The sequence below is a fragment of the Beta vulgaris genome, chromosome 1 (assembly GCF_026745355.1).
Source record: "Beta vulgaris subsp. vulgaris cultivar EL10 chromosome 1, EL10.2, whole genome shotgun sequence".
NCBI classification, from domain to species: Eukaryota; Viridiplantae; Streptophyta; class Magnoliopsida; order Caryophyllales; family Amaranthaceae; genus Beta; species Beta vulgaris.
In genome coordinates this window covers 20,894,467-20,920,773 of record NC_079202.1, presented here as the reverse complement: position 1 = coordinate 20,920,773, position 26,307 = coordinate 20,894,467, and the positions used below count along the sequence as shown (strand labels likewise).

At 37.8% G+C, this 26,307-nt stretch overlaps 10 non-coding genes across 10 annotated transcripts; all 10 read right to left on the bottom strand.

The window, feature by feature from the left end:
* Positions 1-8,571: 8,571 nt before the first annotated feature.
* LOC125494462 (small nucleolar RNA R71) lies at positions 8,572-8,677 on the bottom strand. The gene has a single exon (XR_007270711.2). It is a non-coding gene; the product is annotated as a small nucleolar RNA R71 (small nucleolar RNA).
* Positions 8,678-10,484: 1,807 nt separating this feature from the next.
* LOC125494463 (small nucleolar RNA R71) lies at positions 10,485-10,591 on the bottom strand. The gene has a single exon (XR_007270712.2). It is a non-coding gene; the product is annotated as a small nucleolar RNA R71 (small nucleolar RNA).
* Positions 10,592-12,394: 1,803 nt separating this feature from the next.
* On the bottom strand, positions 12,395-12,501 carry LOC125494451 (small nucleolar RNA R71). Its single transcript, XR_007270700.1, has one exon. It is a non-coding gene; the product is annotated as a small nucleolar RNA R71 (small nucleolar RNA).
* Positions 12,502-14,308: 1,807 nt separating this feature from the next.
* On the bottom strand, positions 14,309-14,415 carry LOC125494494 (small nucleolar RNA R71). Its single transcript, XR_007270742.2, has one exon. It is a non-coding gene; the product is annotated as a small nucleolar RNA R71 (small nucleolar RNA).
* A 1,798-nt stretch (positions 14,416-16,213) lies between these two features.
* On the bottom strand, positions 16,214-16,318 carry LOC125494452 (small nucleolar RNA R71). The gene has a single exon (XR_007270701.2). It is a non-coding gene; the product is annotated as a small nucleolar RNA R71 (small nucleolar RNA).
* A 1,775-nt stretch (positions 16,319-18,093) lies between these two features.
* Positions 18,094-18,198, bottom strand: LOC125494495 (small nucleolar RNA R71). The gene has a single exon (XR_007270743.2). It is a non-coding gene; the product is annotated as a small nucleolar RNA R71 (small nucleolar RNA).
* Positions 18,199-20,007: 1,809 nt separating this feature from the next.
* LOC125494453 (small nucleolar RNA R71) lies at positions 20,008-20,114 on the bottom strand. The gene has a single exon (XR_007270702.1). It is a non-coding gene; the product is annotated as a small nucleolar RNA R71 (small nucleolar RNA).
* A 1,806-nt stretch (positions 20,115-21,920) lies between these two features.
* On the bottom strand, positions 21,921-22,026 carry LOC125494454 (small nucleolar RNA R71). The gene has a single exon (XR_007270703.2). It is a non-coding gene; the product is annotated as a small nucleolar RNA R71 (small nucleolar RNA).
* Positions 22,027-23,830: 1,804 nt separating this feature from the next.
* LOC125494516 (small nucleolar RNA R71) lies at positions 23,831-23,936 on the bottom strand. The gene has a single exon (XR_007270763.2). It is a non-coding gene; the product is annotated as a small nucleolar RNA R71 (small nucleolar RNA).
* Positions 23,937-25,741: 1,805 nt separating this feature from the next.
* On the bottom strand, positions 25,742-25,848 carry LOC125494523 (small nucleolar RNA R71). Its single transcript, XR_007270770.2, has one exon. It is a non-coding gene; the product is annotated as a small nucleolar RNA R71 (small nucleolar RNA).
* Positions 25,849-26,307: the final 459 nt, after the last annotated feature.

Here is a 26,307-nt window from a genome sequence, read left to right as displayed (position 1 = left end):
ATTATCTAGTTGAAAGATGATGTGCTCCTAGACGTCTGCATCAGTTTTCCAGTTATGTGACACAATTTAGGAGAGTAAATCAACGTTTTTCTACTAGTGGAGAGTTATTACTTTTAGGAATTAAGTAAGGAACGTATGATTAATCTCTTTAAGAAGGTTACCAGCATGAAAAAAAAGCTCTTACAACTCTAATAACATAATTTTCCACAAGTGTCCAATACTTTTGGAAGAAAAAAGGTATCATCCTTGTTTGGTGCTAAATCAAAAGTGGTATGTTTAATTTCAATTTTAAAAACAATATCTTCCTCCAAAATTATGGGAGTGATTAAATTAAAATTATTCTCCACATCAAATGAAGAGTTAGGATTTGAGAAAAATGTTTAGCAAAATTCTTTTGAAATTTCAATGGCAATTAATAGAGGAGTTGAAATCACCTTATTAGCTACGTTAATATATTCTTTAATCTGATCTTGGTTTCGTTAATAAATGCATGAGCATGATAGTATTTAAAATTCACATCACCTTTGGTCAAATATTGAGCTTTACTTTTTTTTTGCTTCCAATAAGTCTCACTAAAATTCATAAGCAAATTCCACTTTTGAAGTAAAATTATTTGTTTATCTTGATAAACTTTACTCGTTGAATTGATGAGGAGATAATCCTGAATTTCCTTTAACAAAGAATAAACTAAGCTCATTTGTCTAAAAATGTTGTCAAAATGGGATTTATTCCAAATTTGTGTTTGAGCCTACAATATGAGGAGATAATCCTGAATTTCCTTTAACAAAACATGTTTGAGCCTACAATATGAGAACAGTAAGTTCTCTTGACTAAAAAATCAAAATCCTTTCTTCGAGTGCACATCTTCTGAAACCTAAAAAGGGGTGCTCTTTATTATTATTTTAAGGGAGAAAATGAAGGGAAATCTAGCAATTGTCCGTTGAGGAGAAAACACGATGTTTAACCCTAGCATCAGGGAACCGAGCTAACCATTCAACACTAGCCACCCATTTATCAAGTCTTTCATAAAAATTATTTTCTCTATAAGGAATTTCCAAAGAGTTAGTTGGAGCCCCCCAATTTTATTATAGATCACTATTAAGTTCATTGGAATCTCCTGACATGATAAAATGCATTGATAAACTGTTAATGTAGTTAATAATTTCTTCCCAGAATTCATCTTTATGGGATGATTGTACTGGGGCATAAATAAATATTAATACAAAAGTATAAACAATATTTAATAATTGAATTGAACAAACAATGAAGCGAGAAGATATATGCATTACTCTCAGATTAAGGGAATCAACATTACAATCCTTCCACAAGACCCCTAACCTCCAGAGAGTCTTATGGCAAGAGTGTCATCAACATGCTTAAAACCACACTAGCTTCAAAATTTTTTGGCAGGAGCGGAGGGAGCTTTAACCTCACGCAACATACATATCTTAATGTTGTTGCTAGCACAAAAATTCCCTACTTCTACCATATCATTTTTCCTATGGCAGAATGTTCCAAAAGCCAACCGACATTTTTATATAAATACAAATACATCACTGGCTTAGAACCTTTTTCCTCTTCATAACAGAGTGATGTATCATTCTCCTCCATTTCTTCAATTCTCCCTTTTGCTGAACTGATCTGGCAAGAATGCTCAAAAAGACAAGCTGGCTCGATTGCCAAATTCTCAATCTGCTTAACAATTGGCAGAATGCATAGAGTGGAAGGATGTCTCAGCAAAGGAATCTAACTCTTCTATCGTGGTCTTAGCTTTCGTACCCATAAGGAGGGTGTCATTACCATCATTATCAACAAGGATGCAGAACACTTAAGAGGGAGATATTGACTCTCATCAAATAGATCAGCTGGAACAGAAACTTCAGAGGGACTAGAAAAAGATGATGAGTGTGATAGCCTCCCTTGGAGTAATAACCTTCCCAGGCACAACATCTCTAGCAGGATAAAATACAAGAGGAGTACTGCCCAAAGAGTTCTTTATCAAAGGAATCATCATGGATAATAGGGTCAATTATCACAAGATTTCCTTTCCCTTTATCCTTAACACCCACAAGATCAATAACAACTTCTTTTGACTTACCATAACCAACCAACACAAGTTCACTAAGTACAATGCCTTTAGCAGCGAGAGTGTAAATAATACCACCTTTTGAACTACCAAAGTTTTTCTTAAAAAGGACATTAGGACCATGAGACTCATGCAAGTTAACATGTTTTGATTTTACATGGACCACTTTTGCTAGCACATTAGTGGAACCATGAGTTTCTTTGACCAACAACCTTAGCTAAGGCTTGGTATGAATGCTTGGGACTTTTAACAAGTTTTACATTGACCTCCTTTTCAAGGGAGTTCAAAATAGGAAAAAAAATCAATCAGATGAAAAAAATCACCACAAAAAGATAGCTTAAAGAAAAATCTTCATACCAGATAATGAACCATGCACAAGCTCTGCAACACAACTGACTTCAGCAAACTCCGACAAAGGGCCATGTATATCCACACGAATATAAGCCCTAACAAACCTTATTCTATTTCTCAACAGGGATCTCTAATCCAACTTAATCAGAACATCAAAATCATTAGAAGCAAACAGGTTTGAAATTAAATCAAAATTAAGTAGCTCGGTAGGAAGTCTTGGAATTCTCACCCAAAGATCAACCCATCTGATTTCTTCCAAACAGAGATCTCTAGACACGTAATCGTGTACCCCAATTTAAGGATCTAATGATGAAACATACCGTGGTCTTAATTGGTCCGACCCTAGGGCAGAGCAGTCCGAAAAGCTATTCAAAAATCATTTTGAAAAGTGTCAAAGTTCTATTTTAAAGCCCAATCAATCATTCATGATAATTAATTGTATTTTAAGCCCAATCCTTTGAAAAGCCCAATTCATTATTTAATAATAATTAATTATTTAATGTATAATATGTAAATATTTTCAAAAGATATTTTTTTTGTTAAAATCAAATTTTATCCCGTAAAATCATATTTCTGGAATTAAAGGATAAAAGAAAATTATTTAAAACACGTTTTAGAAAAGCTAGCAATGACACGTCAAGAGCCAGGCTGGTGCAACTAGCACTGAGCCATGCGCCAGGCGCAACTTTTCTTTACACGTGGCACTGTGCCACACATTGTGACGTGCGCCTAGCACACAACTCTGTGTGAAGCGCATTTTACTTTCCTATCTTTTTCAAAGCGCATACCACGTGTACGCTTTATAGTGGGGCATGCCGCGTCATGCGCCAGACGTAGCTGGCGCGTGAGGCGTAGTGTCGTTTTCCCTATAAATAGGCCCGATTTCCGTACAGATTTAGAAAATGAATTTTTCACATAACACCTCGACGAATATCTTACGAACCTTTCTACGAAACACAAAACTTCCCCACAAAAACTCATACTTTCAAACACAAATACATTCAATCTACATACATTCAGATATCAGATTTTCTGGCTTCACGATTGCTCGTCCCGGAGCTTGTCAATCTCGCAGACCCAAGCTACGGTGTAATCCTGAGGGTTCTTAAATAAATTTCTATTTTTATATTGAATTTACTAACTATTTCTTTCAAGATGTAGATCTTTAATATAAAAATTGTGCCTTTTTACATTCTAATCCCTTTTCTATACTTTATTTTCATATTATTATTATTCCTGCCAATGCGTATTGAATATTTGCCCGATTATTTTTTATGCTTATTATTTAATTGTCCTGCTTTATTATCACCCATATGTTATTTTTGCTAATCAAGACCTAAGGAACTGTTCTAACATTAATCAGATTAACTTGTACAACCTGTTAGGTTCCCTGTAAATTGATTGCATGATAGCATATCACTAAAAAAAATAGTCTTTTTATAGGTTTTCTTAACCAACCTAGACTAATTCTTTTTAGGATACTTAGTAGAGGCTGTTCTTTTGTATAAACATGGACATGAATCATTACTTAGTAGAGGCCCGCAATGGGCAACATGCTTCCTGACTGTGTTTGTACCCTCACTCCCGAACTCAATCTTTGGTTCATTTTGACCATCTATGGAGTCTAGAAGGGGAAATCTAAATTGGATAAGTCCCTATTTAGTCCCTACGATTTCCCAATATCTAATTAGGTTTATGAATCTTCCTTTAAAGACTTGTTGACGACTTCAAACGTTTTTAATAATAAAACCTTTAGAATGGGGTAGTCAAATCTAACACGCGCTTATCCCGCGCAGGCAAAATAAAATAACTCGCCTACAATTTGGCGACTTCACTAGGTTGAATTTAAAACAAAATATTTTTTAATGAGTGGGTGAAACTCAAAAAATACGGTGCTTACTCTTTTTATGCCTTAGAATGACATTATAGTTTTGCATATGAATGGCTATTGTTTAAGCCACTATAAGGACAATACCTTACCTCATTAGCGCATGTTCCTTGTGTGAGGTCACCTCCGGGGGGGTTTGCGCTTTGTCTTTCCAAAAAGCTTTCTGAGCGATAGTGTTGGATTTTAGTCATAAGCAAAGCTACCCAACCATGTCATTGTTCTCTTGTTCATGGCTTAAGAATTGGAGTGCGTCTTACACATGGCCACCTCTTTAATCAGGGGTACGAAGTGTAAGATCAATCTCTTAGTCATGGACCCTTTCAAACTGAACCTAAACCTGACCAATGTTTCAAATATAGAACCGGACCTTAGGTTGGAACTTTTGCATCCATTTTATATGACATTTGTCCGTGATTGCAATTTTTTCCTATTATTACCTTGTCAAATTGTCATTATTATGTGTCGTTACTAAAAATCACGTCTAAAAAAAATCGTCAATCGGCCAAAACATCGCTTAAATCCCCAAAAACATGTTGAGGGAGTAATGCACCAAGCACACCACTATCGCGCCAGACGCACGACTTTGCTTTGCGCATACTGTGCTGCACGTAGTCTGTGCATCACATGCTTTTCTTTGATTTATTCGTTGTGGTGGTCGATCCTATGTTCGGTCTGTGTGCATTCGCGTAAAAAAACACTTGGTCATTTCAGGTGTATCACCTAATTCAAAACATAAAAATCAGTATTTTCATGCAAGGTCAATTATGTCCTAAAAGAATGCATCTAGAGAAAAATGGTCATGGTAGAGTTAATATTGTTATGCATGTCTACCTCTTCCATGTTGTTCAACTAATCTTCCCTATCAATCATACCGTATCATATTTAATCAATTTAAAAAAGCATACATCTTTCGAAATCAATCCTAGACCCTCTTCTATTCTACCTTTTTCAAAAAACATTTACTAAACATCACCATGCACGACATTTACAAATTAAAAAATACATTTTCAAAACTAATCCATCATCACCATGTCTACCACAAGTACAGTAATTTGGAAAAAGAAATCTATTGTTCCTGAAGGAAAGGAACCCAAGAAAGATTGGGTTCCTAACTCTAACAATTAGTTTTCTTGCAGGTTGGAGTGAGGGGGAACAACACATGGTACCTAGACAGTGGTTATTCTAAGCATATGACTGGAGATAAATCAAGATTTCTCTCACTCTCAACCTATAATGGTGGAAGTGTGACTTTTGGTGACAACAAGAAAGGTAACATAGTTGCCATGGGCAAAGTTGGTAAGTCATCGTCACATTCCATAGATAATGTTTTTCTAGTTGATGGTTTAAAGCATAACTTGTTGAGTATTTCCCGATTCTGTGATAAAGGGAACTGTGTGAAGTTTAATAGTGAAAAATGTTTAATTGTCAACAATAACACAAAGGATGTCATTTTGGAAGGAACAAGAAAAGGGAACACATATGTTGTGGATCTCAACCTTGTTCCCAAAAACAAGTTTACATGCCTTAGTGTTATTGATGATGATTCATTTTTATGGCATATGCGTCTAGGTCATGCTAGCTTTTCTTTGCTTGACAAACTTCGTTCTAAAGAACTAGTTTTAGATTTACCTTCAATCAAGTTTCATTTAGATTATGTTTGTGATGCATGCGCTAAAGGTAAGCATGCTAGGTCCTCTTTCAAGTCCAAGAATGTGGTAAGTACCACAAGACCTTTAGAATTGATTCATATGGATTTATGTGGACCTATGAGGATACAAAGTAGGAGTGGCAAGAAATATGTGTTGGTTATTGTAGATGACTTCTGATAAGTGCGTTTCCAACGCACTTTATGACCTTCTTTTGGCTTGTTTTAGCTCCCTTTTCCTCCTTTTCTTCCTTCTTTCTCCTCACTTTTCCCTTCTATTTCATTCACTGTGATCATACTTGGTCATAGTGACATTTTGCTAGACTTTCGATCTATTTCGATCGAATTTCTAGCACATATGCTTTCACCATGTTGTTCGTGTTTCTATTGCAGGTATTGCCCTCTTCGGGGTCGGGAAATGCGAGACATGGCATAAGGGAACGAGCTAGAGGCTGAAAGGTAGCCTGAGGTGCGCTTGGTATGCCCCGCACATGATGGTGCGCCCGCACAAGCCACTGGTGCGCCCGCACCATCGACCAATTCTGGAGCACAAAACAGACTACATTGGCGGGCGCCGCACAAAGCATAAGGTGCGCACGCACCTATGTCTGGTGCGCCCGCACCAAACCGTGGTGCGCCCGCACATTCTACGAAGTAATTCAGGCTGAGGCAGGAGACTTAGGCGCGCCCGCACCTTACATGTGGTGCGCCTGCACCTTCATCTGGTGCGCCCGCACCATTTGACGAAGAGATTACCACCTTGAGGCAGAAGACTCAGGTGCGCCCGCACCTCCTTTTGGTGCGCCCGCACCTCATGATCCGGAAAAAAAAAAAATCGATCATTAAACCCTCTTTTCGAGAGGACTTGGGGACGTACTCTTTATTCTAGTTTTCACACAATATTTTAGGGTTTTGTATTAGAGAGAAAACACTTGAGTTTTCATTGGTAATTGAGATTAGAGATCATAGTTTGTGATTCGATTTACATTCAAGGTACTTTTCATTCAATTCAATTCAAAGTTTTAGTTTTTATTTCATTCTCTTGGTGTTTGTTTATGTTCTTATATTATTTAAGATCTTCATTCTCTTAGTTTATGAATTGCACTTTTCATTAGTTTAATCATTTCTTAATCATGTTTAGCCTTAGATTAGTCATAGATTCATTGTATAATTGCTTACTCCATGATTAGTGAGTAGTTTCATAATCTAGGGTTAGGGTGAAAGTATGAATTAGGGTTTAAATATGATGTTGATGTGATTGTGATGTATGGAGAAGTTTATGCATTGATCTTGGTGTTTTGAGACCTTAGATAGATATTGATCCATTTATACTTTGGTATTTTGATTTCGAACGTTCTTAAATCGGATTTTGAACTCTTTTATCATCCCCAAGAATCAACTTAATTTCTATACCAAGATATTGGATGGAAATTAAGGGGATCCTTCATTAGGGGTTTTCCAAACTTATTGAATCGCTTAATCAATTAACTAAAGACCATTCGAGAGAGGATTTAGTTGATTGATTGAGTGATTACTCTTGAGGACCATTCGAGAGAGGACTCAAGTAATTTAGAGGGAAACTAAACCTTGCATAATCGTCTTTGTTGCTTCGCAATCGCATTAACAATCATCATCCGTTCTTATTCATACTAGTAACCTTAACTCTAGTGTCTTTTATTTGATATTTAAACTCGTGATATTTGCTTGTTCTAGCTGTTAGATAGTCTTAATTGTTACCAAACATCTTTCAAACCCCCAAATACCTTTCAATTAGGTAGTCTAGACTAGATAGACTCTAATCAATCCCATTTTCCCTGTGGATCGACCCTTGACTTGCCCTTACTATTCTCTTAGTGATTGCTTGTTAGGACTATAAAGATTGTTTGGAAAGCGGTTCTTAGTGCCTTAACGACACACTAAAAACCTCTTATCAAAATGGCGCCGTTGCCGGGGAAGCTGTGCTATTGATTGAAGTATATTTTAGTTTAGTTTGCTTAGTTGATTTTTCTTTTATTTTCTTTTTAACTGTGGTTGTTATTTGCTAATCCTCTGCTTAGCTTTGTTGTGTTACATGAGAAGAAGAACTCACGGTTCACCCACATTGCCTCTAGATCTTGAAATCGACCGTACGTTGCGAAAGCTTCGGAAGAATTTGGGAAATCTGACTTTGGGTCCGAGCCTTCTTCACCAATCTCAAGTACATCAAGTGAAGTTGAATCAGAAATGGGTGAAGCAAATCCACAATTGTTTAGGGATTTCAGAAATCCGGGTTCCTATGTTCTTCAAGGTGGAATTCGACTCCCTACGACCACTACCAATTTCAACATTCACCCTCAGTATACTCGGATGGTGAAAGCAGAGCAGTTTTGTGGGGGGTCAGATGAAGATCCTCTAGACCATCTCGACAGGTTTCTTGAGATCTGTGCCATGATAACAACTAATGATGTCTCTCCTGACTACATCAAGATGCATTTGTTCCGGTCCTCTCTTACCGGAAAAGCAAAGTCATGGCTCAAGAGCTTGCCTGCTAATTCCCTCACTACATGGGAAGAAGTCACGATGGCATTCTTGAAGAAATACTTCCCGGAGTGGAAGACTGCGGACATAAGGAGGAAGATCTCCTCATTTGAGCAAGAGAACGATGAGACACTTGCCGAAGCTTGGGAGCGTTCAAGGAGATGATCCGTTCATGCCCACACCATGAGTTCAACAAGAATCTACTCATGCGATTCTTCTATGATGGTCTTGATCGATTTCACGGGCCAATCTTGATGCTGGAGCGGGAGGTCAACTATCTAAGATCCCGCAAGAACAACTTGAGTCTACAATTGAGGAGGTGATCAAGAACTACTCATGGGGTGGAAGACGAAGAGATCATAGTTTGTGATTCGATTTACATTCAAGGTACTTTTCATTCAATTCAATTCAAAGTTTTAGTTTTTATTTCATTCTCTTGGTGTTTGTTTATGTTCTTATATTATTTAAGATCTTCATTCTCTTAGTTTATGAATTGCGCTTTTCATTAGTTTAATCATTTCTTAATCATGTTTAGCCTTAGATTAGTCATAGATTCATTGTATAATTGCTTTAACTCCATGATTAGTGAGTAGTTTCATAATCTAGGGTTAGGGTGAAAGTATGAATTAGGGTTTAAATATGATGTTGATGTGATTGTGATGTATGGAGAAGTTTATGCATTGATCTTGGTGTTTTGAGACCTTAGGATAGATATTGATCACATTTATACTTTGGTATTTTGATTTCGAACGTTCTTAAATCGGATTTTGAACTCTTTTATCATCCCCAAGAATCAACTTAATTTCTATACCAAGATATTGGATGGAAATTAAGGGGATCCTTCATTAGGGGTTTTCCAAACTTATTGAATCGCTTAATCAATTAACTAAAGACCATTCGAGAGAGGATTTAGTTGATTGATTGAGTGATTACTCTTGAGGACCATTCGAGAGAGGACTCAAGTAATTTAGAGGGAAACTAAACCTTGCATAATCGTCTTTGTTGCTTCGCAATCGCATTAACAATCATCATCCGTTCTTATTCATACTAGTAACCTTAACTCTAGTGTCTTTTATTTGATATTTAAACTCGTGATATTTGCTTGTTCTAGCTGTTAGATAGTCTTAATTGTTACCAAACATCTTTTAAACCCCCAAATACCTTTCAATTAGGTAGTCTAGACTAGATAGACTCTAATCAATTCCATTTTCCCTGTGGATCGACCTTGACTTGCCCTTACTATTCTCTTAGTGATTGCTTGTTAGGACTATAAAGATTGTTTGGAAAGCGGTTCTTAGTGCCTTAACGACACACTAAAAACCTCTTATCAAAATGGCGCCGTTGCCGGGGAAGCTGTGCTATTGATTGAAGTATATTTTAGTTTAGTTTGCTTAGTTGATTTTTTCTTTTATTTTCTTTTTAACTGTGGTTGTTATTTGCTAATCCTCTGCTTAGCTTTGTTGTGTTACATGAGAAGAAGAACTCACGGTTCACCCACATTGCCTCTAGATCTTGAAATCGACCGTACGTTGCGAAAGCTTCGGAAGAATTTGGGAAATCTGACTTTGGGTCCGAGCCTTCTTCACCAATCTCAAGTACATCAAGTGAAGTTGAATCAGAAATGGGTGAAGCAAATCCACAATTGTTTAGGGATTTCGAAATCCGGGTTCCTATGTTCTTCAAGGTGGAATTCGACTCCCTACGACCACTACCAATTTCAGCATTCACCCTCAGTATACTCGGATGGTGAAAGCAGAGCAGTTTTGTGGGGGTCAGATGAAGATCCTCTAGACCATCTCGACAGGTTTCTTGAGATCTGTGCCATGATAACAACTAATGATGTCTCTCCTGACTACATCAAGATGCATTTGTTCCGGTCCTCTCTTACCGGAAAAGCAAAGTCATGGCTCAAGAGCTTGCCTGCTAATTCCCTCACTACATGGGAAGAAGTCACGATGGCATTCTTGAAGAAATACTTCCCGGAGTGGAAGACTGCGGACATAAGGAGGAAGATCTCCTCATTTGAGCAAGAGAACGATGAGACACTTGCCGAAGCTTGGGAGCGATTCAAGGAGATGATCCGTTCATGCCCACACCATGAGTTCAACAAGAATCTACTCATGCGATTCTTCTATGATGGTCTTGATCCGATTTCACGGGCCAATCTTGATGCTGGAGCGGGAGGTCAACTATCTAAGATCCCGCAAGAACAACTTGAGTCTACAATTGAGGAGGTGATCAAGAACTACTCATGGGGTGGAAGACGAAGAGATCATAGTTTGTGATTCGATTTACATTCAAGGTACTTTTCATTCAATTCAATTCAAAGTTTTAGTTTTTATTTCATTCTCTTGGTGTTTGTTTATGTTCTTATATTATTTAAGATCTTCATTCTCTTAGTTTATGAATTGCGCTTTTCATTAGTTTAATCATTTCTTAATCATGTTTAGCCTTAGATTAGTCATAGATTCATTGTATAATTGCTTTAACTCCATGATTAGTGAGTAGTTTCATAATCTAGGGTTAGGGTGAAAGTATGAATTAGGGTTTAAATATGATGTTGATGTGATTGTGATGTATGGAGAAGTTTATGCATTGATCTTGGTGTTTTGAGACCTTAGGATAGATATTGATCACATTTATACTTTGGTATTTTGATTTCGAACGTTCTTAAATCGGATTTTGAACTCTTTTATCATCCCCAAGAATCAACTTAATTTCTATACCAAGATATTGGATGGAAATTAAGGGATCCTTCATTAGGGGTTTTCCAAACTTATTGAATCGCTAAATCAATTAACTAAAGACCATTCGAGAGAGGATTTAGTTGATTGATTGAGTGATTACTCTTGAGGACCATTCGAGAGAGGACTCAAGTAATTTAGAGGGAAACTAAACCTTGCATAATCGTCTTTGTTGCTTCGCAATCGCATTAACAATCATCATCCGTTCTTATTCATACTAGTAACCTTAACTCTAGTGTCTTTTATTTGATATTTAAACTCGTGTATTTGCTTGTTCTAGCTGTTAGATAGTCTTAATTGTTACCAAACATCTTTCAAACCCCCAAATACCTTTCAATTAGGTAGTCTAGACTAGATAGACTCTAATCAATCCCATTTTCCCTGTGGATCGATCCTTGACTTGCCCTTACTATTCTCTTAGTGATTGCTTGTTAGGACTATAAAGATTGTTTGGAAAGCGGTTCTTAGTGCCTTAACGACACACTAAAAACCTCTTATCAAAATGGCGCCGTTGCCGGGAAGCTGTGCTATTGATTGAAGTATATTTTAGTTTAGTTTGCTTAGTTGATTTTTCTTTTATTTTCTTTTAACTGTGGTTGTTATTTGCTAATCCTCTGCTTAGCTTTGTTGTGTTACATGAGAAGAAGAACTCACGGTTCACCCACATTGCCTCTAGATCTTGAAATCGACCGTACGTTGCGAAAGCTTCGGAAGAATTTGGGAAATCTGACTTTGGGTCCGAGCCTTCTTCACCAATCTCAAGTACATCAAGTGAAGTTGAATCAGAAATGGGTGAAGCAAATCCACAATTGTTTAGGGATTTCGGAAATCCGGGTTCCTATGTTCTTCAAGGTGGAATTCGACTCCCTACGACCACTACCAATTTCAGCATTCACCCTCAGTATACTCGGATGGTGAAAGCAGAGCAGTTTTGTGGGGGTCAGATGAAGATCCTCTAGACCATCTCGACAGGTTTCTTGAGATCTGTGCCATGATAACAACTAATGATGTCTCTCCTGACTACATCAAGATGCATTTGTTCCGGTCCTCTCTTACCGGAAAAGCAAAGTCATGGCTCAAGAGCTTGCCTGCTAATTCCCTCACTACATGGGAAGAAGTCACGATGCATTCTTGAAGAAATACTTCCCGGATGGAAGACTGCGGACATAAGGAGGAAGATCTCCTCATTTGAGCAAGAGAACGATGAGACACTTGCCGAAGCTTGGGAGCGATTCAAGGAGATGATCCGTTCATGCCCACACCATGAGTTCAACAAGAATCTACTCATGCGATTCTTCTATGATGGTCTTGATCCGATTTCACGGGCCAATCTTGATGCTGGAGCGGGGTCAACTATCTAAGATCCCGCAAGAACAACTTGAGTCTACAATTGAGGAGGTGATCAAGAACTACTCATGGGGTGGAAGACGAAGAGATCATAGTTTGTGATTCGATTTACATTCAAGGTACTTTTCATTCAATTCAATTCAAAGTTTTAGTTTTTATTTCATTCTCTTGGTGTTTGTTATGTTCTTATATTATTTAAGATCTTCATTCTCTTAGTTTATGAATTGCGCTTTTCATTAGTTTAATCATTTCTTAATCATGTTTAGCCTTAGATTAGTCATAGATTCATTGTATAATTGCTTTAACTCCATGATTAGTGAGTAGTTTCATAATCTAGGGTTAGGGTGAAAGTATGAATTAGGGTTTAAATATGATGTTGATGTGATTGTGATGTATGGAGAAGTTTATGCATTGATCTTGGTGTTTTGAGACCTTAGGATAGATATTGATCACATTTATACTTTGGTATTTTGATTTCGAACGTTCTTAAATCGGATTTTGAACTCTTTTATCATCCCCAAGAATCAACTTAATTTCTATACCAAGATATTGGATGGAAATTAAGGGGATCCTTCATTAGGGGTTTTCCAAACTTATTGAATCGCTTAATCAATTAACTAAAGACCATTCGAGAGAGGATTTAGTTGATTGATTGAGTGATTACTCTTGAGGACCATTCGAGAGAGGACTCAAGTAATTTAGAGGGAAACTAAACCTTGCATAATCGTCTTTGTTGCTTCGCAATCGCATTAACAATCATCATCCGTTCTTATTCATACTAGTAACCTTAACTCTAGTGTCTTTTATTTGATATTTAAACTCGTGATATTTGCTTGTTCTAGCTGTTAGATAGTCTTAATTGTTACCAAACCATCTTTCAAACCCCCAAATACCTTTCAATTAGGTAGTCTAGACTAGATAGACTTAATCAATCCCATTTTCCCTGTGGATCGACCCTTGACTTGCCCTTACTATTCTCTTAGTATTGCTTGTTAGGACTATAAATATTGTTTGGAAAGCGGTTCTTAGTGCCTTAACGACACACTAAAAACCTCTTATCAAAATGGCGCCGTTGCCGGGGAAGCTGTGCTATTGATTGAAGTATATTTTAGTTTAGTTTGCTTAGTTGATTTTTCTTTTATTTTCTTTTTAACTGTGGTTGTTATTTGCTAATCCTCTGCTTAGCTTTGTTGTGTTACATGAGAAGAAGAACTCACGGTTCACCCACATTGCCTCTAGATCTTGAAATCGACCGTACGTTGCGAAAGCTTCGGAAGAATTTGGGAAATCTGACTTTGGGTTCCGAGCCTTCTTCACCAATCTCAAGTACATCAAGTGAAGTTGAATCAGAAATGGGTGAAGCAAATCCACAATATGTTTAGGGATTTCGGAAATCCGGGTTCCTATGTTCTTCAAGGTGGAATTCGACTCCCTACACCACTACAAATTTCAGCATTCACCCTCAGTATACTCGGATGGTGAAAGCAGAGCAGTTTTGTGGGGGGTCAGATGAAGATCCTCTAGACCATCTCGACAGGTTTCTTGAGATCTGTGCCATGATAACAACTAATGATGTCTCTCCTGACTACATCAAGATGCATTTGTTCCGGTCCTCTCTTACCGGAAAAGCAAAGTCATGGCTCAAGAGCTTGCCTGCTAATTCCCTCACTACATGGGAAGAAGTCACGATGGCATTCTTGAAGAAATACTTCCCGGAGTGGAAGACTGCGGACATAAGGAGGAAGATCTCCTCATTTGAGCAAGAGAACGATGAGACACTTGCCGAAGCTTGGGAGCGGTTCAAGGAGATGATCCGTTCATGCCCACACCATGAGTTCAACAAGAATCTACTCATGCGATTCTTCTATGATGGTCTTGATCCGATTTCACGGGCCAATCTTGATGCTGGAGCGGGAGGTCAACTATCTAAGATCCCGCAAGAACAACTTGAGTCTACAATTGAGGAGGTGATCAAGAACTACTCATGGGGTGGAAGACGAAGAGATCATAGTTTGTGATTCGATTTACATTCAAGGTACTTTTCATTCAATTCAATTCAAAGTTTTAGTTTTTATTTCATTCTCTTGGTGTTTGTTTATGTTCTTATATTATTTAAGATCTTCATTCTCTTAGTTTATGAATTGCGCTTTTCATTAGTTTAATCATTTCTTAATCATGTTTAGCCTTAGATTAGTCATAGATTCATTGTATAATTGCTTTAACTCCATAATTAGTGAGTAGTTTCATAATCTAGGGTTAGGGTGAAAGTATGAATTAGGGTTTAAATATGATGTTGATGTGATTGTGATGTATGGAGAAGTTTATGCATTGATCTTGGTGTTTTGAGACCTTAGGATAGATATTGATCACATTTATACTTTGGTATTTTGATTTCGAACGTTCTTAAATCGGATTTTGAACTCTTTTATCATCCCCAAGAATCAACTTAATTTCTATACCAAGATATTGGATGGAAATTAAGGGGATCCTTCATTAGGGGTTTTCCAAACTTATTGAATCGCTAAATCAATTAACTAAAGACCATTCGAGAGAGGATTTAGTTGATTGATTGAGTGATTACTCTTGAGGACCATTCGAGAGAGGACTCAAGTAATTTAGAGGGAAACTAAACCTTGCATAATCGTCTTTGTTGCTTCGCAATCGCATTAACAATCATCATCCGTTCTTATTCATACTAGTAACCTTAACTCTAGTGTCTTTTATTTGATATTTAAACTCGTGATATTTGCTTGTTCTAGCTGTTAGATAGTCTTAATTGTTACCAAACATCTTTCAAACCCCCAAATACCTTTCAATTAGGTAGTGTCTAGACTATAGACTCTAATCAATCCATTTTCCCTGTGGAGCGATCTCTGACTTGCCCTTACTATTCTCTTGTGATTGCTTGTTAGGACTATAAATATTGTTTGGGAAAGCGGTTCTTAGTGCCTTAAGACACACTAAAAACCTCTTATCAAAATGGCGCCGTTGCCGGGAAGCTGTGCTATTGATTGAAGTATATTTTAGTTTAGTTTGCTTAGTTGATTTTTCTTTTATTTTCTTTTTAACTGTGGTTGTTATTTGCTAATCCTTGCTTAGCTTTGTTGTGTTACATGAGAAGAAGAACTCACGGTTCACCCACATTGCCTCTAGATCTTGAAATCGACCGTACGTTGCGAAAGTTCGGAAGAATTTGGGAAATCTGACTTTGGGGTCCGAGCCTTCTTCACCAATCTCAAGTACATCAAGTGAAGTTGAATCAGAAATGGGTGAAGCAAATCCACAATGTTTAGGATTTCGGAAATCCGGGTTCCTATGTTCTTCAAGGTGGAATTCGACTCCCTACGACCACTACCAATTTCAGCATTCACCCTCAGTATACTCGGATGGTGAAAGAGACAGTTTTGTGGGGGTCAGATGAAGATCCTCTAGACCATCTCGACAGGTTTCTTGAGATCTGTGCCATGATAACAACTAATGATGTCTCTCCTGACTACATCAAGATGCATTTGTTCCGGTCCTCTCTTACCGGAAAAGCAAAGTCATGGCTCAAGAGCTTGCCTGCTAATTCCTCACTACATGGGAAGAAGTCACGATGCATTCTTGAAGAAATACTTCCCGGAGTGGAAGACTGCGGCATAAGGGAAGATCTCCTCATTTGAGCAAGAGAACGATGAGACACTTGCCGAAGCTTGGGAGCGATTCAAGGAGATGATCCGTTCATGCCCACACCATGAGTTCAACAAGAATCTACTCATGCGATTCTTCTATGATGGTCTTGATCGATTTACGGGCCAATCTTGATGCTGGAGCGGGAGGTCAACTATCTAAGATCCGCAAGAACAACTTGAGTCTACAATTGAGGAGGTGATCAAGAACTACTCATGGGGTGGAAGACGAAGAGATCATAGTTTGTGATTCGATTTACATTCAAGTACTTTTCATTCAATTCAATTCAAAGTTTTAGTTTTTTTTCATTCTCTTGGTGTTGTTATGTTCTTATATTATTAAGATCTTCATTCTTTAGTTTATGAATTGCCTTTTCATTAGTTTAATCATTTCTTAATCATGTTTAGCCTTAGATTAGTCATAGATTCATTGTATAATTGCTTTAACTCCATGATTAGTGAGTAGTTTCATAATCTAGGTTAGGGTGAAAGTATGAATTAGGGTTTAAATATGATTTATTGATGTGTGATGTATGGAGAAGTTTATGCATTGATCTTGGTGTTTTGAACCTTAGGATAGATATTGATCACATTTATACTTTGGTATTTTGATTTCGAACGTTCTTAAATCGGATTTTGAACTCTTTTTATCCCAAGAATCAACTTAATTTCTATACCAAGATATTGGATGGAAATTAAGGGGATCCTTCATTAGGGGTTTCCAAACTTATTGAATCGCTTAATCAATTAACTAAAGACCATTCGAGAGAGGATTTAGTTGATTGATTGAGTGATTACTCTTGAGGACCATTCGAGAGAGGACTCAAGTAATTTAGAGGGAAACTAAACTTGCATAATCGTCTTTGTTGCTTCGCAATGCATTAACAATCATCATCCTTCTTATTCATACTAGTAACCTTAACTCTAGTGTTCTTTATTTGATATTTAAACTCGTGATATTTGCTTTTCTAGCTGTTAGATAGTCTTAATTGTTACCAAACATTTTCAAACCCCCAAATACTTTCAATTAGGTAGTCTAGACTAATAGACTCTAATCAATCCCATTTTCCCTGTGGATCGACCCTTGACTTGCCTTACTATTCTCTTGTGATTGCTTGTTAGGACTATAAGATTGTTTGAAGCGGTTCTTAGTGCCTTAACGACACACTAAAAACTCTTATCAAATGGCGCCGTTGCCGGGGAAGCTGTGCTATTGATTGAAGTATATTTTAGTTTAGTTTGCTTAGTTGATTTTTCTTTTATTTTCTTTTTAACTGTGGTTGTTATTTGCTAATCCTCTGCTTAGCTTTGTTGTGTTACATGAGAAGAAGAACTCACGGTTCACCACATTGCCTCTAGATCTTGAAATCGACCGTACGTTGCGAAAGCTTCGGAAGAATTTGGGAAATCTGACTTTGGGGTCCGAGCCTTCTTCACCAATCTCAAGTACATCAAGTGAAGTTGAATCAGAAATGGGTGAAGCAAATCCACAATTGTTTAGGGATTTCGAAATCCGGGTTCCTATGTTCTTCAAGGTGGAATTCGACTCCCTACGACCACTACCAATTTCAGCATTCACCCTCAGTATACTCGGATGGTGAAAGCAGAGCAGTTTTGTGGGGTCAGATGAAGATCCTCTAGACCATCTCGACAGGTTTCTTGAGATCTGTGCCATGATAACAACTAATGATGTCTCTCCTGACTACATCAAGATGCATTTGTTCCGGTCCTCTCTTACCGGAAAAGCAAAGTCATGGCTCAAGAGCTTGCCTGCTAATTCCCTCACTACATGGGAAGAAGTCACGATGGCATTCTTGAAGAAATACTTCCCGGAGTGGAAGACTGCGGACATAAGGAGGAAGATCTCCTCATTTGAGCAGAAACGATGAGACACTTGCCGAAGCTTGGGAGCGATTCAAGGAGATGATCCGTTCATGCCCACACCATGAGTTCAACAAGAATCTACTCATGCGATTCTTCTATGATGGTCTTGATCCGATTTCACGGGCCAATCTTGATGCTGGAGCGGGAGGTCAACTATCTAAGATCCCGCAAGAACAACTTGAGTCTACAATTGAGGAGGTGATCAAGAACTACTCATGGGGTGGAAGACGAAGAGATCATAGTTTGTGATTCGATTTACATTCAAGGTACTTTTCATTCAATTCAATTCAAAGTTTTAGTTTTTATTTCATTCTCTTGGTGTTTGTTATGTTCTTATATTATTTAAGATCTTCATTCTCTTAGTTTATGAATTGCGCTTTTCATTAGTTTAATCATTTCTTAATCATGTTTAGCCTTAGATTAGTCATAGATTCATTTGTATAATTGCTTTAACTCCATGATTAGTGAGTAGTTTCATAATCTAGGGTTAGGGTGAAAGTATGAATTAGGGTTTAAATATGATGTTGATGTGATTGTGATGTATGGAGAAGTTTATGCATTGATCTTGGTGTTTTGAGACCTTAGGATAGATATTGATCACATTTATACTTTGGTATTTTGATTTCGAACGTTCTTAAATCGGATTTTGAACTCTTTTATCATCCCCAAGAATCAACTTAATTTCTATACCAAGATATTGGATGGAAATTAAGGGGATCCTTCATTAGGGGTTTTCCAAACTTATTGAATCGCTTAATCAATTAACTAAAGACCATTCGAGAGAGGATTTAGTTGATTGATTGAGTGATTACTCTTGAGGACCATTCGAGAGAGGACTCAAGTAATTTAGAGGGAAACTAAACCTTGCATAATCGTCTTTGTTGCTTCGCAATCGCATTAACAATCATCATCCGTTCTTATTCATACTAGTAACCTTAACTCTAGTGTCTTTTATTTGATATTTAAACTCGTGATATTTGCTTGTTCTAGCTGTTAGATAGTCTTAATTGTTACCAAACATCTTTCAAACCCCCAAATACCTTTCAATTAGGTAGTCTAGACTAGATAGACTCTAATCAATCCCATTTTCCCTGTGGATCGACCTTGACTTGCCCTTACTATTCTCTTAGTGATTGCTTGTTAGGACTATAAAGATTGTTTGGAAAGCGGTTCTTAGTGCCTTAACGACACACTAAAAACCTCTTATCAAAATGGCGCCGTTGCCGGGGAAGCTGTGCTATTGATTGAAGTATATTTTAGTTTAGTTTGCTTAGTTGATTTTTCTTTTATTTTCTTTTAACTGTGGTTGTTATTTGCTAATCCTCTGCTTAGCTTTGTTGTGTTACATGAGAAGAAGAACTCACGGTTCACCCACATTGCCTCTAGATCTTGAAATCGACCGTACGTTGCGAAAGCTTCGGAAGAATTTGGGAAATCTGACTTTGGGGTCCGAGCCTTCTTCACCAATCTCAAGTACATCAAGTGAAGTTGAATCAGAAATGGGTGAAGCAAATCCACAATTGTTTAGGGATTTCGGAAATCCGGGTTCCTATGTTCTTCAAGGTGGAATTCGACTCCCTACGACCACTACCAATTTCAGCATTCACCCTCAGTATACTCGGATGGTGAAAGCAGAGCAGTTTTGTGGGGGGTCAGATGAAGATCCTCTAGACCATCTCGACAGGTTTCTTGAGATCTGTGCCATGATAACAACTAATGATGTCTCTCCTGACTACATCAAGATGCATTTGTTCCGGTCCTCTCTTACCGGAAAAGCAAAGTCATGGCTCAAGAGCTTGCCTGCTAATTCCCTCACTACATGGGAAGAAGTCACGATGGCATTCTTGAAGAAATACTTCCCGGAGTGGAAGACTGCGGACATAAGGAGGAAGATCTCCTCATTTGAGCAAGAGAACGATGAGACACTTGCCGAAGCTTGGGAGCGATTCAAGGAGATGATCCGTTCATGCCCACACCATGAGTTCAACAAGAATCTACTCATGCGATTCTTCTATGATGGTCTTGATCCGATTTCACGGGCCAATCTTGATGCTGGAGCGGGAGGTCAACTATCTAAGATCCCGCAAGAACAACTTGAGTCTACAATTGAGGAGGTGATCAAGAACTACTCATGGGGTGGAAGACGAAGAGATCATAGTTTGTGATTCGATTTACATTCAAGGTACTTTTCATTCAATTCAATTCAAAGTTTTAGTTTTTATTTCATTCTCTTGGTGTTTGTTTATGTTCTTATATTATTTAAGATCTTCATTCTCTTAGTTTATGAATTGCGCTTTTCATTAGTTTAATCATTTCTTAATCATGTTTAGCCTTAGATTAGTCATAGATTCATTGTATAATTGCTTTAACTCCATGATTAGTGAGTAGTTTCATAATCTAGGGTTAGGGTGAAAGTATGAATTAGGGTTTAAATATGATGTTGATGTGATTGTGATGTATGGAGAAGTTTATGCATTGATCTTGGTGTTTTGAGACCTTAGGATAGATATTGATCACATTTATACTTTGGTATTTTGATTTCAACGTTCTTAAATCGGATTTTGAACTCTTTTATCATCCCCAAGAATCAACTTAATTTCTATACCAAGATATTGGATGGAAATTAAGGGGATCCTTCATTAGGGGTTTTCCAAACTTATTGAATCGCTTAATCAATTAACTAAAGACCATTCGAGAGAGGATTTAGTTGATTGATTGAGTGATTACTCTTGAGGACCATTCGAGAGAGGACTCAAGTAATTTAGAGGGAAACTAAACCTTGCATAATCGTCTTTGTTGCTTCGCAATCGCATTAACAATCATCATCCGTTCTTATTCATACTAGTAACCTTAACTCTAGTGTCTTTTATTTGATATTTAAACTCGTGATATTTGCTTGTTCTAGCTGTTAGATAGTCTTAATTGTTACCAAACATCTTTCAAACCCCCAAATACCTTTCAATTAGGTAGTCTAGACTAGATAGACTCTAATCAATCCCATTTTCCCTGTGGATCGACCTTGACTTGCCCTTACTATTCTCTTAGTATTGCTTGTTAGGACTATAAAGATTGTTTGGAAAGCGGTTCTTAGTGCCTTAACGACACACTAAAAACCTCTTATCAAAATGGCGCCGTTGCCGGGGAAGCTGTGCTATTGATTGAAGTATATTTTAGTTTAGTTTGCTTAGTTGATTTTTCTTTTATTTTCTTTTTAACTGTGGTTGTTATTTGCTAATCCTCTGCTTAGCTTTGTTGTGTTACATGAGAAGAAGAACTCACGGTTCACCCACATTGCCTCTAGATCTTGAAATCGACCGTACGTTGCGAAAGCTTCGGAAGAATTTGGGAAATCTGACTTTGGGTTCCGAGCCTTCTTCACCAATCTCAAGTACATCAAGTGAAGTTGAATCAGAAATGGGTGAAGCAAATCCACAATTGTTTAGGGATTTCGGAAATCCGGGTTCCTATGTTCTTCAAGGTGGAATTCGACTCCCTACAACCACTACAATTTCAGCATTCACCCTCAGTATACTCGGATGGTGAAAGCAGAGCAGTTTTGTGGGGGTCAGATGAAGATCCTCTAGACCATCTCGACAGGTTTCTTGAGATCTGTGCCATGATAACAACTAATGATGTCTCTCCTGACTACATCAAGATGCATTTGTTCCGGTCCTCTCTTACCGGAAAAGCAAAGTCATGGCTCAAGAGCTTGCCTGCTAATTCCCTCACTACATGGGAAGAAGTCACGATGGCATTCTTGAAGAAATACTTCCCGGAGTGGAAGACTGCGGACATAAGGAGGAAGATCTCCTCATTTGAGCAAGAGAACGATGAGACACTTGCCGAAGCTTGGGAGCGTTCAAGGAGATGATCCGTTCATGCCCACACCATGAGTTCAACAAGAATCTACTCATGCGATTCTTCTATGATGGTCTTGATCCGATTTCACGGGCCAATCTTGATGCTGGAGCGGGAGGTCAACTATCTAAGATCCCGCAAGAACAACTTGAGTCTACAATTGAGGAGGTGATCAAGAACTACTCATGGGGTGGAAGACGAAGAGATCATAGTTTGTGATTCGATTTACATTCAAGGTACTTTTCATTCAATTCAATTCAAAGTTTTAGTTTTTATTTCATTCTCTTGGTGTTTGTTTATGTTCTTATATTATTTAAGATCTTCATTCTCTTAGTTTATGAATTGCGTTTTCATTAGTTTAATCATTTCTTAATCATGTTTAGCCTTAGATTAGTCATAGATTCATTGTATAATTGCTTTAACTCCATGATTAGTGAGTAGTTTCATAATCTAGGGTTAGGGTGAAAGTATGAATTAGGGTTTAAATATGATGTTGATGTGATTGTGATGTATGGAGAAGTTTATGCATTGATCTTGGTGTTTTGAGACCTTAGGATAGATATTGATCACATTTATACTTTGGTATTTTGATTTCAAACGTTCTTAAATCGGATTTTGAACTCTTTTATCATCCCCAAGAATCAACTTAATTTCTATACCAAGATATTGGATGGAAATTAAGGGGATCCTTCATTAGGGGTTTTCCAAACTTATTGAATCATTAATCAATTAACTAAAGACCATTCGAGAGAGGATTTAGTTGATTGATTAGTGATTACTCTTGAGGACCATTCGAGAGAGGACTCAAGTAATTTAGAGGGAAACTAAACCTTGCATAATCGTCTTTGTTGCTTCGCAATCGCATTAACAATCATCATCCGTTCTTATTCATACTAGTAACCTTAACTCTAGTGTCTTTTATTTGATATTTAAACTCGTGATATTTGCTTGTTCTAGCTGTTGTAGATAGTCTTAATTGTTACCAAACATCTTTCAAACCCCCAAATACCTTTCAATTAGGTAGTCTAGACTAGATAGACTCTAATCAATCCCATTTTCCCTGTGGATCGACCCTTGACTTGCCCTTACTATTCTCTTAGTATTGCTTGTTAGGATTATAAAATTGTTTGGAAAGCGGTTCTTAGTGCCTTAACGACACACTAAAAACCTCTTATCAAAATGGCGCCGTTGCCGGGGAAGCTGTGCTATTGATTGAAGTATATTTTAGTTTAGTTTGCTTAGTTGATTTTTCTTTTATTTTCTTTTTAACTGTGGTTGTTATTTGCTAATCCTCTGCTTAGCTTTGTTGTGTTACATGAGAAGAAGAACTCACGGTTCACCCACATTGCCTCTAGATCTTGAAATCGACCGTACGTTGCGAAAGCTTCGGAAGAATTTGGAAATCTGACTTTGGGTTCCGAGCCTTCTTCACCAATCTCAAGTACATCAAGTGAAGTTGAATCAGAAATGGGTGAAGCAAATCCACAATGTTTAGGGATTTCGGAAATCCGGGTTCCTATGTTCTTCAAGGTGGAATTCGACTCCCTACACCACTACAAATTTCAGCATTCACCCTCAGTATACTCGGATGGTGAAAGCAGAGCAGTTTTGTGGGGGGTCAGATGAAGATCCTCTAGACCATCTCGACAGGTTTCTTGAGATCTGTGCCATGATAACAACTAATGATGTCTCTCCTGACTACATCAAGATGCATTTGTTCCGGTCCTCTCTTACCGGAAAAGCAAAGTCATGGCTCAAGAGCTTGCCTGCTAATTCCCTCACTACATGGGAAGAAGTCACATGGCATTCTTGAAGAAATACTTCCCGGAGTGGAAGACTGCGGACATAAGGAGGAAGATCTCCTCATTTGAGCAAAGAACGATGAGACACTTGCCGAAGCTTGGGAGCGGTTCAAGGAGATGATCCGTTCATGCCCACACCATGAGTTCAACAAGAATCTACTCATGCGATTCTTCTATGATGGTCTTGATCCGATTTCACGGGCCAATCTTGATGCTGGAGCGGGAGGTCAACTATCTAAGATCCCGCAAGAACAACTTGAGTCTACAATTGAGGAGGTGATCAAGAACTACTCATGGGGTGGAAGACGAAGAGATCATAGTTTGTGATTCGATTTACATTCAAGGTACTTTTCATTCAATTCAATTCAAAGTTTTAGTTTTTATTTCATTCTCTTGGTGTTTGTTTATGTTCTTATATTATTTAAGATCTTCATTCTCTTAGTTTATGAATTGCGCTTTTCATTAGTTTAATCATTTCTTAATCATGTTTAGCCTTAGATTAGTCATAGATTCATTGTATAATTGCTTTAACTCCATGATTAGTGAGTAGTTTCATAATCTAGGGTTAGGGTGAAAGTATGAATTAGGGTTTAAATATGATGTTGATGTGATTGTGATGTATGGAGAAGTTTATGCATTGATCTTGGTGTTTTGAGACCTTAGGATAGATATTGATCACATTTATACTTTGGTATTTTGATTTCAACGTTCTTAAATCGGATTTTGAACTCTTTTATCATCCCCAAGAATCAACTTAATTTCTATACCAAGATATTGGATGGAAATTAAGGGGATCCTTCATTAGGGGTTTTCCAAACTTATTGAATCGCTTAATCAATTAACTAAAGACCATTCGAGAGAGGATTTAGTTGATTGATTGAGTGATTACTCTTGAGGACCATTCGAGAGAGGACTCAAGTAATTTAGAGGGAAACTAAACCTTGCATAATCGTCTTTGTTGCTTCGCAATCGCATTAACAATCATCTCCGTTCTTATTCATACTAGTAACCTTAACTCTAGTGTCTTTTATTTGATATTTAAACTCGTGATATTTGCTTGTTCTAGCTGTTAGATAGTCTTAATTGTTACCAAACATCTTTCAAACCCCCAAATACCTTTCAATTAGGTAGTCTAGACTAGATAGACTTAATCATTCCATTTTCCCTGTGGATCGACCCTTGACTTGCCCTTACTATTCTCTTAGTGATTGCTTGTTAGGACTATAAAGATTGTTTGGAAAGCGGTTCTTAGTGCCTTAACGACACACTAAAAACCTCTTATCAAAATGGCGCCGTTGCCGGGGAAGCTGTGCTATTGATTGAAGTATATTTTAGTTTAGTTTGCTTAGTTGATTTTTCTTTTATTTTCTTTTTAACTGTGGTTGTTATTTGCTAATCCTCTGCTTAGCTTTGTTGTGTTACATGAGAAGAAGAACTCACGGTTCACCCACATTGCCTCTAGATCTTGAAATCGACCGTACGTTGCGAAAGCTTCGGAAGAATTTGGGAAATCTGACTTTGGGTTCCGAGCCTTCTTCACCAATCTCAAGTACATCAAGTGAAGTTGAATCAGAAATGGGTGAAGCAAATCCACAATTGTTTAGGGATTTCGGAAATCCGGGTTCCTATGTTCTTCAAGGTGGAATTCGACTCCCTACGACCACTACAATTTCAGCATTCACCCTCAGTATACTCGGATGGTGAAAGCAGAGCAGTTTTGTGGGGGTCAGATGAAGATCCTCTAGACCATCTCGACAGGTTTCTTGAGATCTGTGCCATGATAACAACTAATGATGTCTCTCCTGACTACATCAAGATGCATTTGTTCCGGTCCTCTCTTACCGGAAAAGCAAAGTCATGGCTCAAGAGCTTGCCTGCTAATTCCCTCACTACATGGGAAGAAGTCACGATGGCATTCTTGAAGAAATACTTCCCGGAGTGGAAGACTGCGGACATAAGGAGGAAGATCTCCTCATTTGAGCAAGAGAACGATGAGACACTTGCCGAAGCTTGGGAGCGGTTCAAGGAGATGATCCGTTCATGCCCACACCATGAGTTCAACAAGAATCTACTCATGCGATTCTTCTATGATGGTCTTGATCCGATTTCACGGGCCAATCTTGATGCTGGAGCGGGAGGTCAACTATCTAAGATCCCGCAAGAACAACTTGAGTCCTACAATTGAGGAGGTGATCAAGAACTACTCATGGGGTGGAAGACGAAGAGATCATAGTTTGTGATTCGATTTACATTCAGGTACTTTTCATTCAATTCAATTCAAAGTTTTAGTTTTTATTTCATTCTCTTGGTGTTTGTTATGTTCTTATATTATTAAGATCTTCATTCTCTTAGTTTATGAATTGCGCTTTTCATTAGTTTAATCATTTCTTAATCATGTTTAGCCTTAGATTAGTCATAGATTCATTGTATAATTGCTTTAACTCCATGATTAGTGAGTAGTTTCATAATCTAGGGTTAGGGTGAAAGTATGAATTAGGGTTTAAATATGATGTTGAT